Genomic DNA, 12,501 nt, shown 5'->3' with positions numbered 1-12,501 from the left:
CTATTTCTATTGCTACGAGTCTTTAGGGTTTCCTCATACCCAACTCCCTTATCATTCCTCAAACTCTATTGCCTTTATATTCCTTTCCACTTTAGTTTCTTTTTATTTACCTCTCTCTTACAATCATTTCATGAACCCACTAATCATTGACTTCAAACATCACGTTGTTCTGGGATTCTTGTCATCAGAACGAATGTTGACAACTTTTACAATCTTAGATTCATAATTTATCATACTCGTCCGCCTTTGTTTCGGCTCTAAAGCTTTTACACTATCTCCATAACCTTGGGAATTACTTTCCCGAAAACAATTGTCTGAACTTTAATCAGTTTATTATAACCTCTGGCTCCGTGCCTTTCTTGGCCTTTCACCAACGGGTGGCCTCTCTCTTAGGAAGGTAAGTGACAAAAATAGTCTTTTGCGCTTCGTCAATCATTTAGAATCTCAAATGATTCCTATATTTCCTTTAGCCAAGCTCTTGCCTCGACTGGGTCAACCTGTTCCTTGGAACTCTGAGAGCTTAGCGACTTAAAGGTCATGAAAGGATTTCCTACCGCAATGTTTCCTCAAGGTGGTGGTTGGGAATAAGAGTATAAGTTCTGTTTAGACAGGTCCATGAATTTCCGTATAGGAGTACCGTCTCGGGTTTCCTTATCTTGCTCGACTTCTGTTTTCTCAGTATGAAATGTTTCATCCTTCTCCCATAATCAGGGTTATCTTATACGTTAAATTCCTTGTTTTTCATTTCATTATGTCAAGGTTCCTTTTATCTTGATGGCGACCTCCCTGACTATCACATTCAGGGTTTGCCCTAAATCTTATTCCTCGAACTATGACTTTCATCTAAGATCCCGTCCTTAAGCTCCTGAACGTTTGGAACCAAAATTCTGTAGGAACACCTCATTATTCCATTATCATCTTTCTCGGTATTAATCTCTTCTCTATTTGTTGGCTCCCTGTCTTCATTCATCACTTTTTCTTGGCACAATATGATCTTTTCCAAGAATTCGGGTTGTATTGCAATCTCAAACAGCTTTTCGGTACCGGCTCCGGTTACCTTCACTTTTATTTCCATTTTCTCAAAATCTCTTATCAACTCTTCAGAAGACATTATCATCTGGAGTCTCTCCTCTCTACTAAGGGTGTTAGCCACCACATTGGCTTTACCTGGCTGATAAATAATCTCATAATCATAATCCTTGATTACCTCTAACCACCTCCTCTGGCGCATGTTGAGCTCTTTCTGCGTAAAATATACTTGACCTCTTGGGGTTTGTGTAAACTTCGCACTTCTCTCTATACAAGTAGTGCCTCCAATCTTTAGGGTAAAACTATTGCCATGAGCTCAAGATCATGGGGGGGATATCGAATTTTATATTCCCTTAATTATCTTGATGCATACATGATTACCTTACCGTGTTGCATAAGCACGCACCCAAATCCCTTGTGCGAAGCATCACTATAAATCACAAAATCTCATTTTTCCCTCCGGTAACGCCAACACCGGGGCCGTCACCAATCTTTTCTTAAGTTCTGGGAAGCTGTTCTCACATTTCTCTGTCCATTCAAACTTCTCAGTCTTACGAGTAAGCCGCGTTGAAGGGGCTACTATCTTTACAAACTTGAACGAACCTCCAGTAATGACCGGCCAATCCTACCTCTGGTAGTTTCCCTAACCATGGTCATCAATTCCTCAGTGATCCTTTATTCATTCTTGTCAGGATCCTCCACGGGATCCTCCTTAGCAATAATCCCTTCTAGGACAACATCCTCAACCGCTACATCCTCAATATGAACATCATCCGGTCCTGCGTTAGGACGCTCTATCGGATCCACAATCCGATCTCCAATTAGTAATAAAACATCATCACGCTGTTGCTCCTCAACCTCAGGGTTCGGAGTCCCGCTACCATATACGATAACGGACTACGCTTCTATCACGATATTTATAAGGGTTCCCATAAGGGTTTTAACTGTCAGTACTATGTTAGGCAGTCCGACTATGAACTTGGCAAGTGTTCTTATTATCTTAGTGAACTTATTATCTTAACGCCACATCATCTCTGAGGTTTATAACGCTTAGCTCTGATACTATTTCTGTAACACCCCAAAATCCGGGGTCGGGGATCCGGGTTGTCACGAGTTCCATTTCCCTTAATAACACTTAACCTTAATAAACAACCAACTATTGCGTACTGTGACCCCGCAATACACACACACACACACACACCACAAGTTATAATCTCAGAGATGAATACCAAAAATAACACAAGTCATTTTCTTCCACAATTATAAACCGTTACACCTTAAAAGGGTTTTTGAATAAATTTACATTTCTTTGCCATTATTAAAATTCATATAGATACATATGTCTGGTACATCAGAAGTTGAAAGCCTAGCCTATTGGTAATTTCTACCTTAGCTACAGCGGCATCAACGCCTACAGGAAACTGCGGAACATTTCCTATCCGCTCGCAAATTGGGAGCTTGGTCCTGTTCATCTTGTCTATCTGTTGTTGTGTGATGAAAGAAGAAAGCAAGAGTGAGCAACAAGCCCACCGAAATAATATGTATAAAAATTAACAATATATGAGCATTCTCATAGTACTCATGAAAGTCTTGGTCAAGAATAAATGAACCAAGTTTGATATCTTAATGCGACGAAGTCGCAAAATATTCAGTATATATACTTATATACTTTTCAAAATCTTTGAAATCCTCTGCCATGTATAATATACATAGAGTTCCAGTTTATAAGTGTTTTAAAAAAATCGTTGCAAGGTGATCTTATATATCTAACCTTGTCTCAACGTTTTTCTGAAAATCTTTGTCATGCATAAGATAATCATTAACCAGATATAAGTTGAAAAGATGAAGTTACAAGATATCCCAATATACTTATATCTTTTCCAAATACTACTTGAACTACCACCATTCAAGTTATAACCAGTTTCAAAAGTTCCTCACATAGATGAGACTACAAGATAAGACTTGAATACATTCAATCTTTAAAATGTTGTTTAAAAGAAATGAAGTTACGAGATACTTTATTTGAGGGAAACATCATCATAACTGTTTGACCCTGTCAATGCTTCAGCAATCACCCATCCATAGCCTTTCGATCGAATGCTCCGGGTAGTGTTGCAGAAATATCCAAACTGGATGATGAACTCATTACGGGAGTTTTCCGCGCCAGGAAGACCGCTTACGATGATCAGTCGCAGTAGTGCAACCCCATCATTTTCTACATGTAGAGGAGAACAGTCGGATTTACTTGTCAACAGAACCCTGGACTCCTAAGGAATGGACCGTCTTAGCGGAACTTCCAGGCCATTTGGGCCAATATAATAAGGCTGGGCCGGCGCCACTCGACCACTTACGCCACTCTTAGTTCAGATGAAATCCATGACTCTGAAACGTAAAGCTCATCCCCCTTTCCCCAAGTGGAAACTTGTTGATACGGCTCCACCAAGAAGTCGTATCTAGTTGGAAATGAAAGCTCACCGATATTTCCCAGGCGATGCCTGTTAATGGATTAAACTCATTCCAAGAATTTTACTTCCCGAGTGTTGGGTAAGTAATCAAAAACCCTTTTTATCAAAACAGCAACCTTTTTGCGAATATAAAAATAAATCACGGAGCCGGATCCCTTAGATTTTTAAGCGAGTATTTAAATCCCCTTCGAAAGGAACCTCTTAAATTTGAAAACGAGTTTTGGGATCCGCTCTGACTTTTAATATCATTTTGATGACTCGAAAATACTTTTAAGAATGTTTGGAGTAATGCTGATTTAATAAAATAAATCAGTCCCGATATATATGAAAATATCTGAATATTAAATTTTAAATAATATTCCCATAAGGATAATCTTTATAAAAATAATTGAAGTAGAAGTTTTAAAACTCATACTTGAAATGAATAATAAATAAACAAAGATATACTTATACGAAAGTACGATCTTTATTTGAATCATCGAAAGTAAGTTTGATTATCGAAACATTATTCTTTAATAAAATAAAGAATATTATTTAATAAAAGAAGCGAAGTCATAAGCCCTCGAATGAATATTCAAAATAATATTCATTAAATAAAATAAACGGAGTCATAAGTCCTCGAATGAATATTCAAAATAATATTCATTAATTAAAATAAAGTTATCGAATAAACCTTAATCGATTAATAGTTTTGAAAACTATATCTATATATTATAAATAAATAAATATATATATATAATATACTCGGGAACATCGACTCCCGGTTTAGAAAATGTTCACCTTTGGGTCCCCTATACCAAGGGTATACGCAACTACTGCTTATCTCTAGCATAGGTATTATGCAACTTATAAGCATTTGAATCAACAATTATATATCAAGATTACGAAACAGGCAAGCATATATACCATATCAGCATACTCCAATATATCGCAAGATTTGCTAATAACCACCATGCATCTATCACAAGATAATGCATATACATATATACATCACAATAACAGTATAACGGGTAGAAAACTTGCGTGAGTGTTCCCGGATAGACTTAAGCTTACAGTGGGTCCTATAACCTATGAACAACAACATAAGTCGGAATTAAACCCCGGTCGCTTAAGAAACTAGACTTTAACCAATTGAACCCTAACGTTCGCTTATGATCATTTCTACGCTTAACAAATCACATTAGTCATTCGAGTACCCTCGGCTCCACCATTTTTAATAAATTAACCATTAAGAATTTTAAGGCGATTCTTTCGCAAGTACGCTACCAACTGCCTAATCCCCTTTACATAATTGTTTCATACTCCTATTAGTCATTTAAGGACCTTAACCAAGGTTTCAAAGAAAGGCGAGGGGTAATGGTTCGTTCGTGAAACGCCGTTACTTAAAACGGTCTTTTCTCCTAAACCGCACATCGGATTCAAGCGAACCACATATCAAAACGAATCTCGTAACATGAACTATCTAATCATGGCAATGGTCAAAACCTAACAGTGAGTTCATGGGTCCTGATGTTAAGAACAAAAGCAGTCTAAGGTAAATTGGGCATTACGTCGGCTATGTTTACGCGATTACCAAAGTTTAACTACTCCAATCATCCACAAAGCAACCCATAACCACCAATACAACCAAACTTCATCCAAACCTTAATACATCAGTCCATATCCTCAAGATTTTCCAATTTAGTCAACCACAAACATGAACTACTAACTATACTTAAGTTTCATTAACTATAAACAAGATTCAATCATCCAAATCACTACAAACCCAACCAAACTTTAAACACACAAGCATCATGCTTCTCATGAACTATATTAATCAAAACCACTCCTAAATATTCAAAGTAAAACTAGGGTTTGAAGTTTTATACCTTCCTTGAAGCTTTTAATCAATGAAAGATCCTTGGAATGCCCATGGAAGCCTTAATCTATGCTTAAGCTACCTTGACCTTACAAATAAAATGAAGAATCAAAAATTTGTTCTTGAAAGTTACTATTCACCCTAAACTAAAATGATTTGTTTGAGATAGAAAACTTTTGATTCAAGCACTCAAACTATTTGCTCTTCTTAGTTATGAAATATAGGATCCAAAGAAACAAACCTCTTGAATTATGATTGAGTGGAGCTTGGGTTTGGAAATTTTTCTTCTTATTTTTCTTCAAAAAACCGTGAGTAAGGAGATGGGGGGAAGAGAAATGAATGTGTTTGCTTGGTTGCTTCCTTTTTGTTCGTTAATTAACCTTTTACCATGGTAAAAATTGTGTGGCTCACAATCAACCAACCAACCCTTACCATTTGGTCATGCTTATGTCATCTACTTATGTCATCTTGTTAAACTTGTCCTCCTCTTGTTGGTGTGATGACATCATCCTCCACTAATCCCTTTGATTAACTCCTAATTACTTGGCTAATGATCGCTGATCTGTTATACGGTTCGCTTAACTTTCTTTCTCGTTTACCGTTTGAGGGATCATACCCGGGATCTTATTACTTGGGTTCCCCTAAACCTTTCTAAATATTTTATATTCCTTTTATGATCCTCTCTTATAATCCTTGAATTTAAATCTTTTTAATCATGTTACCTTATACTCAATTCTTTCGGTATCTGGTGGATTTTCGGGAAAAATCAAAGTGTTCGAATTTGGATTATGACGATCTTTACATACACTTATTTACTTTATGGAATACTAATACGATCTTAGAATTTCCATAACAGTAATCCTATATAGCATGGTCTGATAATTTTCCTTAATCAGCATCATTAGCAAAAGTTACTATTCATCCGTGTTTCAAAAATTTCCAAAAATTGGGGATATTACACGCTATTTGGGTAATTATTGACAGATTGACTAAGTCAGCGCATTTTCTTCCGATTATTGAAAGGTATTTGTTGGAAAAGCTAATTAAGTTATACTTGGATGAGATAGTTACCAAACATGGAGTGCCTGTGTCTATAGTGTCAAACCGAGACCCGATATTTAATTTCAGGTTCTGGACTAAATTCCAAGAGTGCCTAGGAACAAAGTTAAATATGAGCACCGCTTATCATCCACAGATAGACGGCCAGAGCAAAAGAACGATTCAGACCATAGAGGATATATTGAGAGTCTGTGTTTTGGATTTTAAGGGTAATTAGGACGAACACCTACCTTTGATTGAGTTCTCGTATAATAACAGTTACCATGCTAGTATCGGTATGCCGCCTTACGGAGCTTTGTATGGACGTAAGTGTAGATCACTGTTGTATTGGGATAAGGTAGGGGAAAAGAAAGTGTTAGGTCCTGAGTTGGTTCAGCAAACCAGAGATGCCATAGTGTTGATTCGGAAAAGGTTAGAAGCAGCCCAAGATAGACAGAAAAAGTATGCAGATTTGCATAGGAAGGATATGGACTTCGAGATAGGAGCTCTGGTGTTACTAAAGGTATCACCTTGGAAAGGGTTAGTACGATTTGGTCAGAAGGGTAAACTTAACCCTAGATTTATAGGACCCTTGGAGGTTTTGAAGAAAGTGGGAAAGGTTGCCTACGAGATAGCGTTACCACCGCAGTGGCATCACATTCATAATGTGTTCCACATGTCTATGTTGAAGCCCTATATTCCTAGTTCGAATCAAGTCATAGAATATGAATCGATTGAGTTTCAGCCAGATTTGTCCTATGTGGAACAACCGATCCAAATCCTAGACCGTAAGGAACGAGTCCTTAGGAATAAGTCGATCCCTATAGTAAAAGTTTTGTGGAGAAATCCTCGAGTAGAAGAGTCTACATGGGAATTAGAGTCAGACATGCTTGATAAATATCCTCAGTTGTTTAGCTAAGTCAGATTCTGGGGACAGAATCTTTTTAAGGGGGAAGAATATAACGACTCGTGTATTTTTCTTTTTATTCTAATATTTAAAAGTGTAATAAAGGTTTAAATAATTAAATAAATGTGTGTAATGATTTTGGCAGCAGTTATTGATTGTTATTTAATTATTTATGATTTGTTGATATGTGGGATTGAATTGTGTGATGTATTAGTGAGTTATGCGATTTTATTTCGCTTGTAAAAGTGATTTTATTGCAGTTTTAATTCCATAAATATTTGGGTGATTTCTAAAATTGGTTTTATAATTTTATAATTTCAATAATTATTTTTAGGACTTTATAAAAGTGAGAAATCAATATTTCATTAATTATTTATTTTTAGGTGATTTTTTGAGTGTGTTTAACGGTAAAATCCATATTTAATTATGGAAATTTTCAAAAATTATGAAACTTATATTTTATTAAGTTCGTATTATTCTGAGAATTTTAAAATTATTTTGGGAATTTTTGGAGTTATTTTCACCTGCGCACCGTTTCGTTATTTGTTAAAAAGCGGGTACAAAATGCACCTTAAAAATTGTTTTTTAAAATTATGAAATGGTGTTTTTATTAAGTTCGGGAAAGCTATAAAATTTTAAAGTTATTTCGGTAAGTTTTTGGAGTTTTTTTCCCTCGCGAACTCGTCTCGTAAATAATAATTACGGGATGTAGCTGACCCTGTATAACTTGATTGGCGGTAATAAAAAAGTGACATGTATCCTAAATAAAGGATACATGTCTGCAGCCTATTTGTTTGGGTAAACACAGCATCTCCTTTGTCTCTCTCTCGGTTGTAACTCTCAATTCTCTCTTTCTCTTTGGAATTAATCTCTTGATTAATTCTCTCTCTCACTCTGTATTTCTTCCCCGTTTCTTCCTCCCGTTCTTTTCTCTGTTTTTCCGGCGTTCTTCTCCGGCTTCCCCTGTTGCTCTGGTCTCACCGCCGCCGTGTTCTTCCGGTGAGCATGATGGTCTTGTTGCTTATTTGTATGTATATATCTATATATATATGTGTATGTGCATGTGTGTGTTGTGCCTGTGTGTGTTGTGATTGTGTGTGTGTGTTGTGGTTGTGTGTGCGTGTGTGTTTGAATAGTGGTGTGAGTTGGGGCGGCGCGTGGCCGCGTGCCTCCTTGTCCCTGTTCTGTGTTGCTGTTGGATTGTCCTTCTGGGCTGTCCTTTAGTTATTTTGGGCTTGCAGTTGGGCCGGATGTTTTTCGGGCCTTTTCTGTTGGGCCTGTTTGTGCAGTTCGGTTTGGTGACTGGAAATTGAATTTTTATTTTCTGTACTACAGGGAAGTTTTGATTAATATTCGTGAAATAAAGTTTTGTTGCGGGAAAAATAATATTAATCGGCGTAATTTATTTGGGAACTCGTATTATATCAAGCGCCAATAAATTATACCGCCGTTGACGATGAACTTTGGTGAGTCAACGGTGGACGGTGATGACTTTGTTCTGAGTCCTAAATTTTATAAATAAATAAAATAATTCGAATAACCAGTTTTGTAAGTAAATAATTTTGGGATTGTGAAATGGTGTTGCGAATTGAGAATGTGAATTGTTGTGAAATTTGGACGTCGATTGCGATCGACGGGTAGTCTTATAAACAAAGAAGTTGCTGCCAAAATTTTCTAAAAATGTATTTGTAAACGTACGTATTTATATTATACGTGTTACCCTTATTTGTGTTCGGATTACGTGATTACGTGATTATATGTATAATAACTATATGAGTCGGGTTATCAGATTGGGTCATTAGGATTTGAGGATATCAAGCATGTCGGTATAACTGAATAGGTTATTCTGTATTTGTAGATCCCAGTCGAGTTTCCCCGGATCTAAATCAGCGTGAAAGCTATTTAGGTTTGGTAAAGCGTTGCAAGGCAAGTACCCCTGACCATTTTTTTATGGTTCAGTACGTATGAATAGCTAAATGTTTTATTCTCATAATGGAACAGAAACGTTTTAAGTTACGTATCCCCTGTAGTTATAAATCACTATTTTCAAATTATTTTTGGGAAAAGTAACTTTGAAAGGTCCTATCTCGAATGAAATGATTTGCGAACTGAATTTTATATGTGTGCTGGTAAAATAAATGATTTTGAAATTAGATAGGTACAAGTGTTTTGAAAACTGGATAAAACGGTCAGATATGGGATACATAGGGGCCAGAGTAGGCCTATTGAGGTGGCGTAAGAGGCTAATTCGGTTGCGCGTAATATATAACCGATTAGTCCAGCAGGTCAGAGACCTAGCTAGTCTCTGAGTTCCGGAACTGGTAAATGGGATGGTAGTTAGAGCCGTCTGGTGTTGGTAGCCTGATCAGCTGTCTTCACATATCCGTTATGTATCTGATTTGGATTTGTGATTCCCGTAAGGGTATAAGTAGTTGATACGGTGGTTTTATAAATGTGAATAGCATGCTAAAATTGGAATCTTGTATTTACACAGCACACTACTACGTTGTTTTGATAAAGCATGCTAGTTAGTGATATCCAGTTATCTTCGATTTTCATTATATAATATTGACATCCTGATTACAGCTCTGTTCCTATTATTGTTACATTACTATTTTTTTATTCCGTTATTCATATATCGATACTGCTGAGCGATTATGCTCACCCTTACAAACTGTTATGTATACCTCACAGATACCTAGAAGACCAGTCAGACATAACCGTGTTCTCGCCCCTTCAGGACCCGGCTCCTCTGAGGTAGTTGTGTCAGACCATGAGGTTTGATGAGTTACTGAATAAATTTAGAGTGTGTTAGATGTTGAATAAATGGTTTGTAATAATGAGAACCTGAATCATACTTGAACCTGGATCGGATCTTGGTTTGGGGTCAAGTTAGTATATTTTAATAATAATCTTGTTGTTTATATTTTGGTAAATGTGTTTGGTGACGTCAACTCCTGACCCTGAGGATGAGGCCGTCACAGTGGGGTTCTAGCTGATTTATTTATGGATTTCTTTAGTTAGATTGTTTCGATGCCTTAGTATGTGGTGATTGTATGATATCCTAGTATTGGTTGTGCGTATTCGTCTTATGAGCGTCGCGAACTTATAAGATAGGGTGTTAATTCTTAATGAAGCGAAAGTGAATTTAAGGATTTAGAACTTGTCATGCTAACATAGGTTCATGTATTTATTATGCATGTTTCGTGGGTAATTTTAACCATCTTACTTGCCCTATGTAATCAAGATAGATAACTTGTGCTTAACCCGTTATGTTGTCAAATTTTATAGACATATAGGGTCTTAATATAATTGGTGTCTATTCACCTTCTATCTCTTTTCTGAATGTCTGGTAGTATGGTACTCGTGCAATGAAAGTTGCCGTTTATCAGTTTTGTGTTATCTGATTAGTGTCATCACCGATGCATTCTAAGGTTAAGAAGAAGAAGCCTAATGAATGAAGTATTTAATGAAGTTAGAATACCATATTTGTCATCTAAATTAATTCAGTCAATGCTATTCTCTTAAGTTATAATTATTAGTTTAATTCTTAGTTATAAACAACCTCAATTTGTTATCGTCTTAGCATTGAATAATAACCATACATTGTTGCTTAAGTGTATAAATTAATTAGTTAACCAAGGTCAGTCTCTGTGGGAACAAACTAGAAAAGATTTTATACTACTTGCGAACTCGTATACTTGCGTGTATTATTAGCGCGTGTTTAGCGACTAACAAGTTTTTGGCGCCGCTACCCAGGACTACAGTGTTAATTTATGGTTTATGTGGTTTCCATCAGTGGTTGTTAAAGTTTGTTGACTCGGACATTGTTACTTATTCATTTCCTTGCATTATTTCAGGTACTCTAGCTAGGGTGTATGCATACGCGTTCCCGTACTCGTAAGAGAACACTGGATAAAGCCGAAGAAGAAGTTGTGGTAGTTCGAAAGGAAGTTTTTGAAGAAGAAAAGAAGGTCGAAGAACCAGTTTTAATAGAGATGGGTGATCAAGCAAAAAATCCTAAGGCTTTGATGGACCATTTTCAGCCTAAGATCAATGGCATTCAGTCAAGCATCATCAGGCCAGCCATCAGGGCTAACACTTTTGAGATCAAGTTAAGTACGATTCAGATGATACATAACTCGGTTCAGTTTGGGGGTTCTCCTACTAAAGACCCCAACATGCATATCAGGGATTTCATCGAGATCTGCGACACTTTCAAGTTCAATGATATGACTGAAGATGCTATCAAGCTGCGACTCTTCGCTTTCTCTCTGAGGGAAAAAGCTAAGTGCTGGTTACATTATCTACCAGCAGGGTCTATCACCACTTGGGAGGATCTTGCTCAAAAGTTTCTCACGAAATTCCCTATGGCCAAGACTGGTGTAATTAGGAATGCTCTTACTCAGTTTGCTCAACAAACTGGAGAATCTTTGTGTGAGGCTTGGGATCGATATAAGGAGATGCTAAGGAAGTGTCCACACCATGGCATTCCTGATTGGATGATTATCAACTATTTCTACAATGGATTGGGTACTACTTCTAGACCCATGCTCGATGCAGCATTAGGAGGAGCCTTGTGGGCTAAGAGCTACGATGAAGCTTATGAACTTATTGAACTGATGGCTTCCGATGAGTACTCAGGGAAAGGTAGCAGGAATTCTTGAGTTGGATGCAGTAACTGCTATAGTTGCCCAACTTAAGGCCTTGACGATGAAGGTGGACACTTTGGCTAATTATGGAGTTAATTAAATCGCTAGTGTCTGTGAGCTTTGTGCTGGTGCCCATGAGACTGATCAGTGCACAATTTCTAGTGAATCAGCTCAGTTCGTGAGCTACTTTCAGTGCTCGCAGCAACCTGTGCCAGCCACTTATCATCCAAACAATCACAATCATCCTAATTTCAGTTGGAGCAACACTCGGAATGCGGTTCAACAGCCTTATCAACAGTATACAGCTAAGTAGTACAACCCCCTGGTTTTTAGCAACCGTAATATGCACCAAGATAACAACTCCAGCTGCAACAAGCTAATGAAAAATCTGAATTAGAGGAGTTGAAGCTTATGTGAAAAAGTCAAGTTGTCTCTATCAAGACCTTGGAAAATAAAATTGGGCAAATTGCCAATGCCTTGCTAAATTGTCAGCCTGGTACACTACCTAGTAACACTAAAGTGCCAGGAAAGAGGGAAGCTAAGGAGCAGGTA

The 12,501-nt window shown here is 37.2% G+C and overlaps 1 non-coding gene across 1 annotated transcript; it reads right to left on the bottom strand.

Annotated features, from left to right (window-relative positions):
* Positions 1-11,682: 11,682 nt before the first annotated feature.
* LOC141716324 (small nucleolar RNA R71) lies at positions 11,683-11,789 on the bottom strand. Its single transcript, XR_012573037.1, has one exon. It is a non-coding gene; the product is annotated as a small nucleolar RNA R71 (small nucleolar RNA).
* Positions 11,790-12,501: the final 712 nt, after the last annotated feature.

This window comes from Apium graveolens, chromosome 3 (genome assembly GCF_009905375.1).
Source record: "Apium graveolens cultivar Ventura chromosome 3, ASM990537v1, whole genome shotgun sequence".
Taxonomy (NCBI): domain Eukaryota; kingdom Viridiplantae; phylum Streptophyta; class Magnoliopsida; order Apiales; family Apiaceae; genus Apium; species Apium graveolens.
This window is presented reverse-complemented; position numbering and strand designations above follow the sequence as displayed.